Here is a 15,994-nt window from a genome sequence, read left to right on the forward strand (position 1 = left end):
GTGAGAGTGAGAGAGTGTGAGAGAGTGAGTGTGTGAGAATGAGTGTGTGAGTGAGAGTGAGATGTGAGAGTGTGAGAATGAGTGTGAGAGAGGAGTGAGATAGTGTTGAAAGAGTGAGAGAGTGTGAGTGAGAGTGAGTGTGAGAGAGATATGTGAGAGAGAGAGGTATGAGAGAGTGAGAGATTTGAGAGAGTGTGAGTGTGAGAGAGATGTGAGAGAGAATGAGAGAGAGTGAGAGATGCGAGAGATTGCGAGAGTGAGTGAGGAGTGTGAGAGAGTGAGAGAGTGTGAGAGAGTGTGAGAGAGTGAGAGAGAGTGAGAGAGAGTGAGAGAGTGTGAGTGTGAGCTAGATGTGAGAGATTTGAGAGAGTGAGAGCTGAGTGAGAGAGTGTGAGAGAGAGTGAGAGAGTGTGAGAGAGAGTGAGAGAGTGTGAGAGAACTGAGAGAGTGTGAGTGTGAGAGGAGTGAGAGAGTGAGAGAGAGTGAGAGAGTGTGAGAGTGAGTGTGAGGGAGTGTGAAAATTGTGAGTGTGAGAGAGAGCGAGTGAGAGTGTGTGAGAGAGAGAGTAAGAGAGTTTGAGAACTGAGAGACTGTGAGCATGAGAGACTGTGAGCATGAGGACTGGTGAGTGTGAGAGAGTGTGAGAGAGAGAGTGAGAGTGTGAGAGGAGTCTGAGTGAGAGTGAGAGAGAGTGAGAGAGAGTGAGTTGTGAGAGAGTGTGAGAGAGTGTGAGAGAGTGTGAGAGAGTGTGAGAGAGTGTGAGAGAGAGAGTGAGAGAGGAGTGACATAGTGTGAGAGAGAGAGTAGTGAGAGAGAGTGAGACTGTGAGTGAGAGAGAGAGTGTGAGAGAGTGTGAGAGGGATGTGAGAGAGTGTGAGAGAGTGAGAGAGTGTGAGAGCGTGTGAGAGAGATGTGAGAGAGAGTGAGAGTGTGAGTGAGAGAGTAAGATAGTATTGAGAGAGTGTGAGTGAGAGTGTGAGAGGTGTGAGGAGAGAAAGTGTGAGAGAGAGAGTGAGAGTGTGGGAGAGTGTGAGAGATGTGAGAGTGAGTGTGAGAGAGATGTTAGAGAGAGAGTGAGACTGTGAGTGAGAGTTTGAGAGAGATGTGAGAGAGTGAGTGAGAGAGATGTGAGAGTGTAAGAATGAATGTGAGAGAGGAGTGAGATAGTGTTGAAAGAGTGAGAGATTTGAGAGAGTGAGAGTGAGAGAGTGTGAGAGAGATGTGAGAGAGAATGAGAGAGAGTGAGAGATGCGAGAGATTGCGAGAGTGAGAGTGTGAGAATGTGAGATAGTGAGAGAGTGAGAGAGAGAGAGCGAGTGTGAGAGAGTGAGAGAGTGTGAGAGATGATAGAGAGAGTGAGAGAGTGTGAGTGTGAGATAGATGTGAGAGATTTGAGAGAGTGAGAGATGAGTGAGAGGAGTGAGAGAGTGAGAGAGAGAGTGAGAGAACTGAGAGAGTGTGAGTGTGAGAGGGAGTGAGAGAGTGAGAGAGAGAGTGAGAGAGTGAGAGTGTGTGAGAGAGTGTGAGAGTGAGTGTGAGGGAGTGTGAAAATGTGAGTGTGAGAGAGAGTAAGAGAGTTTGAGAACTGAGAGACTGTGAGTGTGAGAGACTGAGTGTGAGAGACTGTGTGAGAGAGTGTGAGAGAGTGAGAGAGAGTGAGAGAGAGTGAGAGAGATGTTGGAGCGAGTTAGAGTGTGAGAGTGAGTGTGAGAGTGAGTGTGAGATAGATGTGAGAGATTTGAGAGAGTGTGAGAGTGAGAGAGATGTGAGAGATGCGATGCCATAGTGAGAGAGTGTGAGAGAGTGAGAGAGAGTGAGAGTGTGAGAGAATGAGAGATGTGAGAGAGAGAGAGAGTGTGTGAGAGCGAGTGGAGAGTGAGAGTGTGAGAGAGTGTGTGAGTGTGAGAGTGAGAGTGAGAGTGAGAGAGTGAGAGTAAGAGATGTGAGTGAGAGATGTGAGTGAGAGAATGAGAGTCTGAGAGTGAGTGTGAGAGAGATGTGAGAATGTGTGAGTGTATGAGAGATGTGAGAGTGTGAGTGAGAGAGGGAGAGAGTGAGTGAGTGAGAGTGTGAGAGAGAGAGTGAGAGATGTGAGAGAGTGTGAGTGTGAGAGATGTGAGAGAGAGAGTGTGAGAGTGTGAGTGAGTGTGAGAGAGAGTGAGACTGTGAGTGAGAGTGAGTGTGAGAGAGATGTGAGAGTGAGAGAGTGAGAGAGTGAGAGAGTGAGTGTGAGAGAGTGAGTGTGTGAGAGTGAGTGAGAGAGATGTGCGAGTATGAGAGTGAGAGTGTGAGAGTGTGAGAGAGTGTGAGAGAGTGTGAGAGAGTGTGAGGAGCGTGTGAGAGAGATGTGAGAGAGAGTGAGAGTGTGAGTGAGAGAGTAAGATAGTGTTGAGAGAGTGTGAGTGAGAGTGTGAGAGAGAGAGAAAGTGTGAGAGAGAGTGAGAGTGAGAGAGTGTGGGAGAGTGTGAGAGATGTGAGAGTGAGTGTGAGGGAGATGTGAGAGAGAGAGTGAGACTGAGTGAGAGTGTGAGAGAGATGTGAGAGAGAGAGTGAGAGAGAGAGAGTGTGAGAGAGTGAGTGTGCGAGAATGAGTGTGTGAGTGAGAGAGATGTGAGAGTGTGAGAATGAGTGTGAGAGAGGAGTGAGATAGTGTTGAAAGAGTGAGAGATTTGAGAGAGTGTGAGAGAGATGTGAGAGAGAATGAGAGAGAGTGAGAGATGCGAGAGATTGCGAGAGTGAGAGTGTGAGAATGTGAGAGAGTGTGAGAGAGAGAGAGCGAGTGTGAGAGAGTGTGAGAGATGATAGAGAGAGTGAGAGAGTGTGAGTGTGAGATAGATGTGAGAGATTTGAGAGAGTGAGAGATGAGTGAGAGAATGTGAGAGAACTGAGAGAGTGTGAGTGTGAGAGGGAGTGAGAGAGTGAGAGTGTGTGAGAGAGTGTGAGAGTGAGTGTGAGGGAGTGTGAAAATGTGAGTGTGAGAGAGAGCGAGTGAGAGAGTGTGAGAGAGAGAGTAAGAGAGTTTGAGAACTGAGACTGTGAGTGTGAGAGAGAGAGTGTGAGAGAGAGAGTGTGAGAGAGAGAGTGTGAGAGAGAGAGAGAGAGAGAGTGTGAGAGAGAGAGTGTGAGAGAGAGAGTGTGAGAGATGTGAGAGAGCGTGAGAAATGTGAGAGAGTGTGAGAGCGAGTGTGAGATAGATGTGAGAGATTTGATAGAGTGTGAGTGAGAGAGTGAGATATGTGAGAGTGTGAGAGAGAGTAAGTGAGAGTGAGTGAGAGTGAGTGAGAGTGAGAGAGTGAGAGTGAGTGTGAGAGAGAGTGTGACAGATGTATGAATGAGAGAGCAGTGAGAGAGTGAGAGAGTGAGAGTGTGAGAGTGAGAGTGTGAGAGTGAGAGAGAGAGAGTTTGAGAGAGTGAGTGTGTGAGAGTGAGTGTGAGAGAGTGTGAGTGAGAGAGTGAGCGAGATGGGAGAGTGTGAGAGTGTGAGAGTGAGTGTGAGAGAGGAGTGAGGGAGTGTTGAGAGAGTGAGAAGTGAGAGAGTGTGTGTGAGAGAGATTTGTGAGAGTGTTTGTGAGAGTGTGAGAGTGAGAGAGAGTGTGAGAGTGTGAGAATGTGAGAGATTGTGAGAGATTTGAGAGTGAGTGAGAGTGTGAGAGAGTGTGAGAGTGGGTGAGAGAGAGAGTAAGAGATGTGAGTGAGAGATGTGAGTGAGAGAGTGAGAGTCTGAGAGTGAGTGTGAGAGAGATGTGAGAATGTGTGAGTGTATGAGAGATGTGAGAGTGTGAGTGAGAGAGGGAGAGAGTGAGTGAGTGAGAGTGTGAGAGAGAGAGTGTGAGAGAGAGAGTGAGAGATGTGAGAGAGTGTGAGTGTGAGAGATGTGAGAGAGAGTGTGAGAGTGTGAGAGTGAGTGAGAGTGAGAGAGTGTGAGAGAGTGTGAGAGTGAGAATGTTAGAGAGAGTGAGAGATGCGAGAGAATGTGAGAGAACGAGAGATGGTGAGAGAGAGTGTGAGAGAGTGAGAGAGATGTTGGAGCGAGTTAGAGAGTGAGAGAGTGAGAGAGTGTGAGAGTGAGTGTGAGATAGATGTGAGAGAGTGTGAGAGAGTGAGAGAGTATGAGAGAATGAGAGATGTGAGAGAGTGAGAGAGTGTGTGAGAGAGAGAGTGTGTGAGAGCGAGTGTGAGAGAGTGAGAGTGAGAGAGTGAGAGTGAGAGAGTGAGAGTGAGAGAGTGAGAGTAAGAGATGTGAGTGAGAGAGTGAGAATCTGAGAGTGAGTGTGAGAGATGTGAGAATGTGTGAGAGTATGAGAGATGCGAGAGTGTGAGTGAGAGAGGGAGAGAGTGAGTGAGAGTGTGAGAGTGTGAGAGAGAGAGTGTGAGAGAGAGAGTGTGAGATGTGAGAGAGAGAGTGAGTGTGAGAGATGTGAGAGATGTGAGAGAGAGTGTGAGAGTGTGAGAGTGTGAGAGTGTGAGAGTGTGAGAGTGTGAGAGAGATGAGAGAGTGAGAGAGAGAGAGTGTGTGAGAGTGAGTGTGAGAGTGTCAGTGAGAGAGTGAGAGAGATGTGAGAGTGAGTCAGTGAGAGAGTGAGAGAGATGTGAGAGAGGAGTGAGAGAGTATTGAGAGAGTGAGAAGTGAGAGAGTGTGAGAGAGAGTGTGAGAGAGATGTGTGAGAGTGAGAGAGTGTGTGAGAGTGTGAGAGCGTGTGAGAGATGTGAGAGGGTGTGAGAGAGTGTGAGAGAGAGAGTGTGAGAGAGTGAGAGTGTGAGAGAGTGAGAGTGTGAGCGAGTGAGAGAGTGTGAGTGAGAGAATGAGAGTGAGAGAGTGAGAGTGGGAGTGAAAGAGTGAGAGTGAGAGAGTGAAAGTGAGGGTGAGAGAGTGAGAATGAGAGATGTGAGTGAGAGATTGCGAGTGTGAGAGTGAGTGTGAGAGAGTGTGAGAGATGTGAGAGAGAGTGTGAGTGAGAGTGAGAGAATGAGTGAGTGAGTGAGAGTGTGAGAGTGTGAGAGATATGAGAGCGAGTGTGAGAGTGTGAGAGAGAGTGTGAGAGATGTGACAGAGGGTGTGAGAGGGTGTGAGAGAGTGTGAGAGAGAGAGTGTGAGAGAATGTGTGAGAGTGAGAGAGTGTGAGAGAATGAGAGATGTGAGAGCGTGAGAGAGTGTGTGAGAGAGTGTGAGAGTAGTGTGAGAGTGTGAGAGTGTGAGTGTGATAGTGTGTGAGAGAGAGTGAGAGTGTGAGAGAGTGTGAGAGAGTGTGAGAGAGTGTGAGAGAGTGTGAGAGAGAGTGTGACTGTGTGATAGTGAGAGAGTGAGTGTGTGAGAGCAGCAGCCAAGTTCATGGCACCGTGGCTGGCTCTGTTGCACAGGAGGGCAGGAAAAAGAGTGGGAGAGCGATAGTGATAGGGGATTCGATTGTAAGGGGAATAGATAGGCGTTTCTGCGGCCGCAACCAAGACTCCAGGATGGTATGTTGCCTCCCTGGTGCGAGGGTCAAGGATGTCTCGGAGCGGGTGCAGGACATTCTAAAAAGGGAGGGTGAACAGCCAGTTGTCGTGGTGCACATTGGTACCAACGACATAGGTAAAAAAAGGGATGAGGTCCTACGAGACGAATTTAAGGAGCTAGGAGCTAAATTAAAAGGTCGGACCTCAAATGTAGTAATCTCGGGATTGCTACCAGTGCCACGTACGAGTCAGAGTAGGAATCGCAGGATAGCTCAGATGAATACGTGGCTTGAGCAGTGGTGCAGCAGAGAGGGATTCAAATTCCTGGGGCATTGGAACCGGTTCTGGGGGAGGTGGGACCAGTACAAACCGGACGGTCTGCACCTGGGCAGGACCGGAACCAATGTCCTAGGGGGAGTGTTTGCTAGTGCTGTTGGGGAGGAGTTAAACTAATATGGCAGTGGGATGGGAACCAATGCAGGGAGACAGAGAGAAACAAAAAGGAGACAAAAGCAAAAGACAGAAAGGAGATGAGTAAAAGTGGAGGGCAGAGAAACCCAAGGAAAAAACAAAAAAGGCCACTGTACAGCAAAATTCTAAAGGGTCAAAGTGTAATAAAAAGGCAAGCATGAAAGCTCGGTGCCTCAATGCAAGGAGTATTCGGAACCCAGGAGAGGGCTCTGAACTAGTTAGAGTGGGTGAGAGCTCAGATGAACAGGACCCCAAGAAAAAATGCAAAAGGCAGGAGGCAACAGAGCAGAGTAGCACTGGGGTAAGTGTAAACCACAAGGTGATAGGAAGGGACAATATGTATGAATATAAAAGGGTTGCAGGAGGGGTCAAAACTAAAAATCATGGTTTAAAAACTAGTATTAGTAATAGGGAGAAATTACAACATGCTGTGGTGCAGAGGGACCTGGGGGTCCTTGTGCATGAATCTCAAAAAGTTAGTTTGCAGATGCAGCAGGTAATCAGGAAGGTGAATGGAATGTTGGCCTTCATTGCGAGAGGGATGGAGTACAAAAGCAGGGAGGTCCTTCTGCAACTGTACAGGGTATTGGTGAGGCCGTACCTGGAGTATTGCGTGCAGTTTTGGTCACCTTACTTAAGGAAGGATATATTGGCTTTGGAGGGGGTACAGAGACGATTCACTAGGCCGATGCCGGAGATGAGGGGGTTACCTTATGATGATAGATTGAGTAGACTGGATCTTTACTCGGAGTTCAGAAGGATGAAGCGTGATCTTATAGAAACATGTAAAATAATGAAAGGGATAGACAAGATAGAGGCAGAGAGGTTATTTCCACTGGTCGGGGAGACTAGAACTAGAGGGCACAGCCTCAAAATACGGGGGAGCCAAATTAAAACCGAGTTGAGAAGGAATTTCTTCTCCCAGAGGGTTGTGAATCTGTGGAATTCTCTGCCCAGGGAAGCAGTTGAGGCTAGCTCATTGAATGTATTCAAGTCACAGATAGATAGATTTTTAACCAATAAGGGAATTAAGGGTTATGGGGAGCGGGCGGGTAAGTGGAGCTGAGTCGACGGCCAGATCAGCCATGATCTTGTTGAATGGCGGAGCAGGTTCGAGGGGCTAGATGGCCTACTCCTGTTCCTAATTCTTATGTTCTTATGTTCTTCTGAGAGAGATGTGAGAGAGTATGTGAGAGTGAGAGTGAGAGAGAGTGAGAGAAATGTATGAGAGAGTGAGTGAGAGAGGAGTGAGTGAGAGAGTATGAGAGAATGAGAGAGTGAGAGACTGTGAGAGAGTGTGAGAGTGAGAGAGAGAGATGTGAGTGAGTGTGAGAGAGAGTATGTGTGAGAGTGAGTGAGAGTGTGAGAGAGAGAGAGAATGACTGAGAGTGAGTAACTGAGAGCAAGAGTGACCAAGAGCAAGAGTGACTGAAAGCGAGCGAGAAAGACTGAGAGTGAGTGACCGAGAGTGACTGAGTGTGAGTGAGAGTGAGCGAGTGTGACGGAAAGCAAGTATGAGTGAGTGAGAGTGAGAGTGAGAACGAGAGTGACGGGGAGCGGACCAGGAGCGACGGCGAGTGGACCGGAGTGACGAGGAGCGGACCGGGAGTGACGGGGAGCGGACCGGGAGCGACGGCGAGTGGACCGGAGTGACAAGGAGCGGACCGGGAGTGACGGGGAGCGGACCGGGAGTGACGGGGAGCGGACCGGGAGCGACGGCGAGTGGACCGGAGTGACAAGGAGCGGACCGGGAGTGACGGGGAGCGGACCGGGAGCGACGGCGAGCGGACCGGAGTGACAAGGAGCGGACGGGGAGCGGACCGGGAGCGACGGCGAGTGGACCGGAGTGACAAGGAGCGGACCGGGAGTGACGGCGAGTGGACCGGAGTGACGAGGAGCGGACCGGGAGTGACGGGGAGCGGACCGGGAGCGACGGCGAGTGGACCGGAGTGACAAGGAGCGGACCGGGAGTGACGGGGAGCGGACCGGGAGCGACGGCGAGCGGACCGGAGTGACAAGGAGCGGACCGGGAGTGACGGCGAGTGGACCGGAGTGACGAGGAGCGGACCGGGAGCGACGGCGAGCGGACCGGAGTGACAAGGAGCGGACCGGAGTGACGAGGAGCGGACCGGAGTGACGAGGAGCGGACCGGGAGTGACGGGGAGCGGACCGGGAGTGACGGGGAGCAGACCGGGAGTGACAAGGAGCGGACCGGGAGCGACGGGGAGCGGACCGGGAGCGACGGCGAGCGGACCGGAGTGACAAGGAGCGGACCGGGAGTGACGGCGAGTGGACCGGAGTGACGAGGAGCGGACCGGGAGTGACGGGGAGCGGACCGGGAGCGACGGCGAGCGGACCGGGAGTGACAAGGAGCGGACCGGGAGTGACGGGGAGCGGACCGGGAGCGACGGCGAGCGGACCGGAGTGACAAGGAGCGGACCGGGAGTGACGGCGAGTGGACCGGAGTGACGAGGAGCGGACCGGGAGTGACGGGGAGCGGACCGGAGTGACAAGGAGCGGACCGGGAGTGACGGGGAGCGGACCGGGAGCGACGGCGAGTGGACCGGAGTGACGAGGAGCGGACCGGGAGCCGCTCCGGTTTGAGAGTCCCGCGGGAATCAGTGACACTCGGGCGGGTCTCACCTGGTAGACACAAACCTTGGGCTGAAACGGGTCAGGAAAGTTCCAGCACAAACGGAAGAGTTGGGATCCAGGGGAAAGTGCAACATTTGCTAAGTTCCGTCAGTCGGGCTCACCTGGAGCTGGGCCGAGTCTCGGATCCTGGCGGAGTCTCCGAGCAGGAGAAGGGAAGTGCTCGGGAACACAGGAGGTCCCGTCCGCCCTCACACACACACACACACACTGACAGTCCGTCCCTCCCTCCTCACACACACACACACTGACAGACCGTCCGTCCCTCCTCACACACACACACAGACCGTCCCTCCCTCCTCACACACACACACTGACAGTCCCTCCTCACTCACACACACACTGACAGTCCGTCCCTCCTCACACACACACACAGTCCGTCCCTCTTCACACACACACACTGACAGTCCACTGACAGTCTGTCCTCACACACACACACTGACAGACCGTCCGTCCCTCCTCACACACACACACACAGACCGTCCCTCCCTCCTCACACACACACACACTGACAGACCGTCCCTCCCTCCTCACACACACACACAGACCGTCCCTCCCTCCTCACACACACACACAGACCGTCCCTCCTCACTCACACACACACTGACAGACCGTCCGTCCCTCCTCACACACACACACTGACAGACCGTCCGTCCCTCCTCACACACACACACAGACCGTCCCTCCCTCCTCACACACACACACACTGACAGACCGTCCGTCCCTCCTCACACACACACACAGACCGTCCCTCCCTCCTCACACACACACACAGACCGTCCCTCCTCACTCACACACACACTGACAGACCGTCCGTCCCTCCTCACACACACATACTGACAGTCCGTCCGTCCCTCCTCACACACACACACTGACAGTCCCTCCTCACTCACACACATACTGACAGTCCGTCCCTCCTCACACACACACACTGACAGTCCACTGACAGTCTGTCCTCACACACACACAGACAGTCCGTCCCTCCTCACACACACACACAGTCCGTCCCTCCTCACACACACACACAGTCCGTCCCTCTTCACACACACACACTGACAGTCCACTGACAGTCTGTCCTCACACACACACAGTCTGTCCCTCCTCTCACACACACACACGGACAGTCTGTCCTCACACACACACTGACAATCCGTCTCTCCTCACACACACACACTGACAGTCTGTCCTCACACACACACACTGTCAGTCTGTACCTCCTCTCACACACACACTGACAGTCCGTCACTCCTCACACACACACACTGACAGTCCTTCCCTCCTCTCTCATACACACACTGACAGTCTGTCCTCACACACACACACGGACTCCTCTCACACACACACACGGACAGTCTGTCCTCACACACACACACTGACAATCCGTCTCTCCTCACACACACACATTGACAGTCTGTCCCTCCTCTCACACACACACACTGACAGTCCATCCCTCCTCACACACACACACTGACAGTCTGTCCTCAAACAAACAGACTGACAGTCCGTCCCTCCTCCGTCCCTCCTCACACACACACACTGACAGTCCATCCGTCCTCACACATATACACTGACAGTGTGTCCTCACACATACACACACACTAACAGTCCGTCCCTCCTCACACACACACACACATTCACAGACAGTCCGTCCCTCCTCAGACACACACACACACACACACTGTCTGTCCGTCTCTCCTCACACACACACACACTGTCTGTCCGTCTCTCCTCACATACATACACACTGTCTGTCCGTCTCTCCTCACACACACACACACTGTCTGTCCGTCTCTCCTCACACACACACACACTGACAGTCCATCCCTCCTCTCACACACCCCCTGACAGTCCGTCCATCCTCACACACACACACACTGACAGTCCGTCCCTCCTCTCACACACACACTGACAGTCCACTGACAGTCTGTCCTCACACACACAAAGACAGTCCGTCCCTCCTCACACACACACACACACACACAGACAGTCCGTCCCTCCTCACACACACACTCACAGTCCGTCCCTCCTCACACACACACTCACAGTCCGTCCCTCCTCACACACACACACTGACAGTCTCTCCCTCCTCACACACACACACTGACAGTCTGTCCTCACACACACACACGGACTCCTCTCACACACACACACGGACAGTCTGTCCTCACACACACACTGACAATCCGTCTCTCCTCACACACACACACTGACAGTCTGTCCCTCCTCTCACACACACATTGACAGTCCGTCCCTCCTCTCTCACACACACTGACAGTCCGTTTCTCCTCACACACACACGGACAGTCTGTCCTCACACACACACACACTGACAGTCCGTCTCTCCTCACACACACACACTGTCAGTCTGTACCTCCTCTCACACACACACTGACAGTCCGTCTCTCCTCACACACACACACTGTCAGTCTGTACCTCCTCTCACACACACACTGACAGTCCGTCTCTCCTCACACACACACTGACAGTCCGTCACTCCTCACACACACACACGGACAGTCCGTCCCTCCTCACACACACACACTGACAGTCCTTCCCTCCTCTCTCATACACACACTGACAGTCTGTCCTCACACACACACACGGACTCCTCCCACACACACACACGGACAGTCTGTCCTCACACACACACACACTGACAATCCGTCTCTCCTCACACACACACATTGACAGTCTGTCCCTCCTCTCACACACACACACTGACAGTCCATCTCTCCTCACACAAACACTGACAGTCCGTCCCTCCTCACACACACACTCACAGTCCGTCCCTCCTCACACACACACACACTGACAGTCTCTCCCTCCTCACACACACACACTGACAGTCTGTCCTCACACACACACACGGACTCCTCTCACACACACACACGGACAGTCTGTCCTCACACACACACTGACAATCCGTCTCTCCTCACACACACACACTGACAGTCTGTCCCTCCTCTCACACACACATTGACAGTCCGTCCCTCCTCTCTCACACACACTGACAGTCCGTTTCTCCTCACACACACACGGACAGTCTGTCCTCACACACACACACACTGACAGTCCGTCTCTCCTCACACACACACACTGTCAGTCTGTACCTCCTCTCACACACACACTGACAGTCCGTCTCTCCTCACACACACACACTGTCAGTCTGTACCTCCTCTCACACACACACTGACAGTCCGTCTCTCCTCACACACACACACGGACAGTCCGTCCCTCCTCACACACACACACTGACAGTCCTTCCCTCCTCTCTCATACACACACTGACAGTCTGTCCTCACACACACACACGGACTCCTCTCACACACACACACGGACAGTCTGTCCTCACACACACACACACTGACAATCCGTCTCTCCTCACACACACACATTGACAGTCTGTCCCTCCTCTCACACACACACACTGACAGTCTGTCCTCACACAAACAGACTGACAGTCCGTCCCTCCTCCGTCCCTCCTCACACACACACACTGACAGTCCATCCGTCCTCACACATATACACTGACAGTGTGTCCTCACACACACACACACACTAACAGTCCGTCCCTCCTCACACACACACACACACACATACACAGACAGTCCGTCCCTCCTCACACACACACACACACACACTGTCTGTCCGTCTCTCCTCACACACACACACACACTGTCTGTCCGTCTCTCCTCACACACACACACACACTGTCTGTCCGTCTCTCCTCACACACACACACACACTGACAGTCCATCCCTCCTCTCACACACCCCCTGACAGTCCGTCCATCCTCACACACACACACACTGACAGTCCGTCCCTCCTCTCACACACACACTGACAGTCCACTGACAGTCTGTCCTCACACACACACAGACAGTCCGTCCCTCCTCACGCACACACACACACACAGACAGTCCGTCCCTCTTCACACACACACTCACAGTCCGTCCCTCCTCACACACACACACTGACAGTCTCTCCCTCCTCACACACACACACACTGATAGTCTGTCCCTCCTCTCACACACACACTGACAGTCCATCCCTCCTCACACACACACACACACTGACAGTCTGTCCCTCCTCTCACACACACACACGGACAGTCTGTCCTCACACACATACTGACAATCCGTCTCTCCTCACACACACACACACAGTGACAGTCCGTCTCTCCTCACACACATACACACACACACACTGACAGTCTGTCCTCACACACACACACTGACAGTCTGTCCCTCCTTACACACACACATTGACAGTCCGTCCCTCCTCACACACACACACTGACAGTCCGTCGCTCCTCACACAACACACTGACAGTCTGTCCTCACACACACACACTGTCAGTCTGTACCTCCTCTCACACACACACACTGACAGTCTGTCTCTCCTCACACACACACTGTCAGTCTGTACCTCCTCTCACACACACACACTGACAGTCCGTCTCTCCTCACACACACACGGACAGTCTGTCCTCACACACACACACACTGACAGTCCGTCTCTCCTCACACACACACACTGTCAATCTGTACCTCCTCTCACACACACACTGACAGTCCGTCTCTCCTCACACACACACACTGTCAGTCTGTACCTTATCTCACACACACACTGACAGTCCGTCCCTCCTCACACACACACACTGACAGTCCTTCCCTCCTCTCTCATGCACACACTGACAGTCTGTCCTCACACGCACACACACGGACTCCTCTCACACACACACACACGGACAGTCTGTCCTCACACACACACACTGACAAACCGTCTCTCCTCACACACACACATTGACAGTCCATCCCTCCTCTCTCACACACATTGACAGTCTGTCCCTCCTCTCACACACACACACTGACAGTCCATCCCTCCTCACACACACACACTGACAGTCTGTCCTCACACAAACAGACTGACAGTCCGTTCCTCCTCCGTCCCTCCTCACACACACACACTGACAGTCCATCCGTCCTCACAGATATACACTGACAGCGTGTCCTCACACACACACACACACTAACAGTCCGTCGCTCCTCACACACACACACACACACATACACAGACAGTCCGTCCCTCCTCACACACACACACACACACACTGTCTGTCCGTCTCTCCTCACACACACACACACTGTCTGTCCGTCTCTCCTCACACACACACACACTGACAGTCCATCCCTCCTCTCACACACCCCCTGACAGTCCGTCCATCCTCACACACACACACACTGACAGTCCGTCCCTCCTCTCACACACACACTGACAGTCCGTCCCTCCTCTCACACACACACTGACAGTCCGTCCCTCCTCTCACACACACACTGACAGTCTGTCCTCACACACAAAAAGTGTCAGTCTGTACCTCCTCTCACACACACACACGGACAGTCTGTCCTAACACACACACACTGACAATCCGTCTCTCCTCACACACACACACACACGAACAGTCCGTCTCTCCTCACACACACACACTGACAGTCCCTCCTCACACACACACACACACACACTGTCTGTCCGTTTCTTGTCACACACACTGGCAGTCCGTCCCTCCTCTCACACACACACACACACTGACAGTCCTCTCCACACACTCCACACACACACTGACAGTCCGTCCTTCCTCACACACACACTGACAGTCCGTCCTTCCTCTCACACACACACACTGACAGTCCTCTCCACACACACACACACACTGACAGTCCGTCCTTCCTCTCACACACACACACACTGACAGTCCGTCCCTCCTCTCACACACACACACACTGACAGTCCGTCCTCACACACACACACACACACTGACAGTCCATCCATCCTCACACACACACGCACTGACAGTCCACTGACAGTCTGTCCTCACACACACACAGACAGTCCGTCCCTCCTCACACACACACACTGACAGTCCGTCCCTCCTCACACACACACACACTGACAGTCTGTCCCTCCTCTCACACACACATTGACAGTCCATCCCTCCTCACACACACACACTGACAGTCTGTCCCTCCTCACACACACACACACACACACTGACAGTCCGTCCCTCCTCTCACACACACACTGACAGTCCGTCCCTCCTCACACACACACACACACTGACAGTCTTTCCCTCCTCTCACACACACACTGACAGTCTGTCCTCACACACACAAACTGTCAGTCTGTATCTCCTCACACACACACACGGACAGTCTGTCCTAACACACACACACTGACAATCCGTCTCTCCTCACACACACACACACTAACAGTCCGTCTCTCCTCACACACACACTGACAGTCCCTCCTCACACACACACACTGTCTGTCCGTCTCTTCTCACACACACACTGGCAGTCCGTCCCTCCTCTCACACACACACTGAAAGTCCGTCCCTCCTCACACACACACACACTGACAGTCCTCTCCACACACACACACACACTGTCTGTCTGTCCCTCCACACACGCACACACACTGACAGTCCGTCCATCCTCACACACACACACTGACAGTCCGTCCCTCCACACACACACACACACTGACAGTCTGTCCCTCCTCTCACACACACATTGACAGTCCATCCCTCCTCACACACACACACTGACAGTCTGTCCCTCCTCACACACACACATTGACAGTCCATCCCTCCTCACACACACACACTGACAGTCTGTCCATCCTCACACACACACACTGACAGTCTCTCCCTCCTCACACACACACACACTGATAGTCTGTCCCTCCTCTCACACACACACTGGCAGTCCGTCCCTCCTCTCACACACACACTGAAAGTCCGTCCCTCCTCACACACACACACACTGACAGTCCTCTCCACACACACACACACACTGACAGTCCGTCCTTCCTCACACACACTGACAGTCCGTCCTTTCTCTCACACACACACACTGACAGTCCTCTCCACACACACACACACACTGTCTGTCCGTCCCTCCACACACGCACACACACTGACAGTCCGTCCATCCTCACACACACACACTGACAGTCCGTCCCTCCACACACACACACACACTGACAGTCTGTCCCTCCTCTCACACACACATTGACAGTCCATCCCTCCTCACACACACACACTGACAGTCTGTCCCTCCTCACACACACACATTGACAGTCCATCCCTCCTCACGCACACACACTGACAGTCTGTTCCTCCTCACACACACACACTGACAGTTTGTCCTCACACACACACACACACTGACAGTCCGTCACTCCTCACACACACACACACACACTGACAGTCTCTCCTCACACACACACACACACACACACACTGTCTGTCCGTCTCCCCTCACACACACACACTGACAGTCCGTCCCTCCTCACACACTGACAGTCCGTCCCTCCTCACACACACACACTGACAGTCCCTCCTCACACACACACACACACACACACACACACT

The 15,994-nt window shown here is 52.8% G+C and overlaps 1 protein-coding gene across 1 annotated transcript in view; it reads right to left on the reverse strand.

The window, feature by feature from the left end:
• LOC139267453 (toll-like receptor 5) overlaps nt 1–8,873 on the reverse strand; it is a 33,010-nt gene extending 24,137 nt beyond the window's left edge. Inside the window, exon 1 of the mRNA XM_070885798.1 lies at nt 8,664–8,873. The gene's annotated coding sequence lies outside the window, so the exon portion shown is untranslated. The remainder of the gene's footprint in view (nt 1–8,663) is intronic.
• Between the last annotated feature and the right edge of the window lie 7,121 nt (nt 8,874–15,994).

Source organism: Pristiophorus japonicus, chromosome 7 (assembly GCF_044704955.1).
Source record: "Pristiophorus japonicus isolate sPriJap1 chromosome 7, sPriJap1.hap1, whole genome shotgun sequence".
NCBI lineage: Eukaryota > Metazoa > Chordata > Chondrichthyes > Pristiophoridae > Pristiophorus > Pristiophorus japonicus.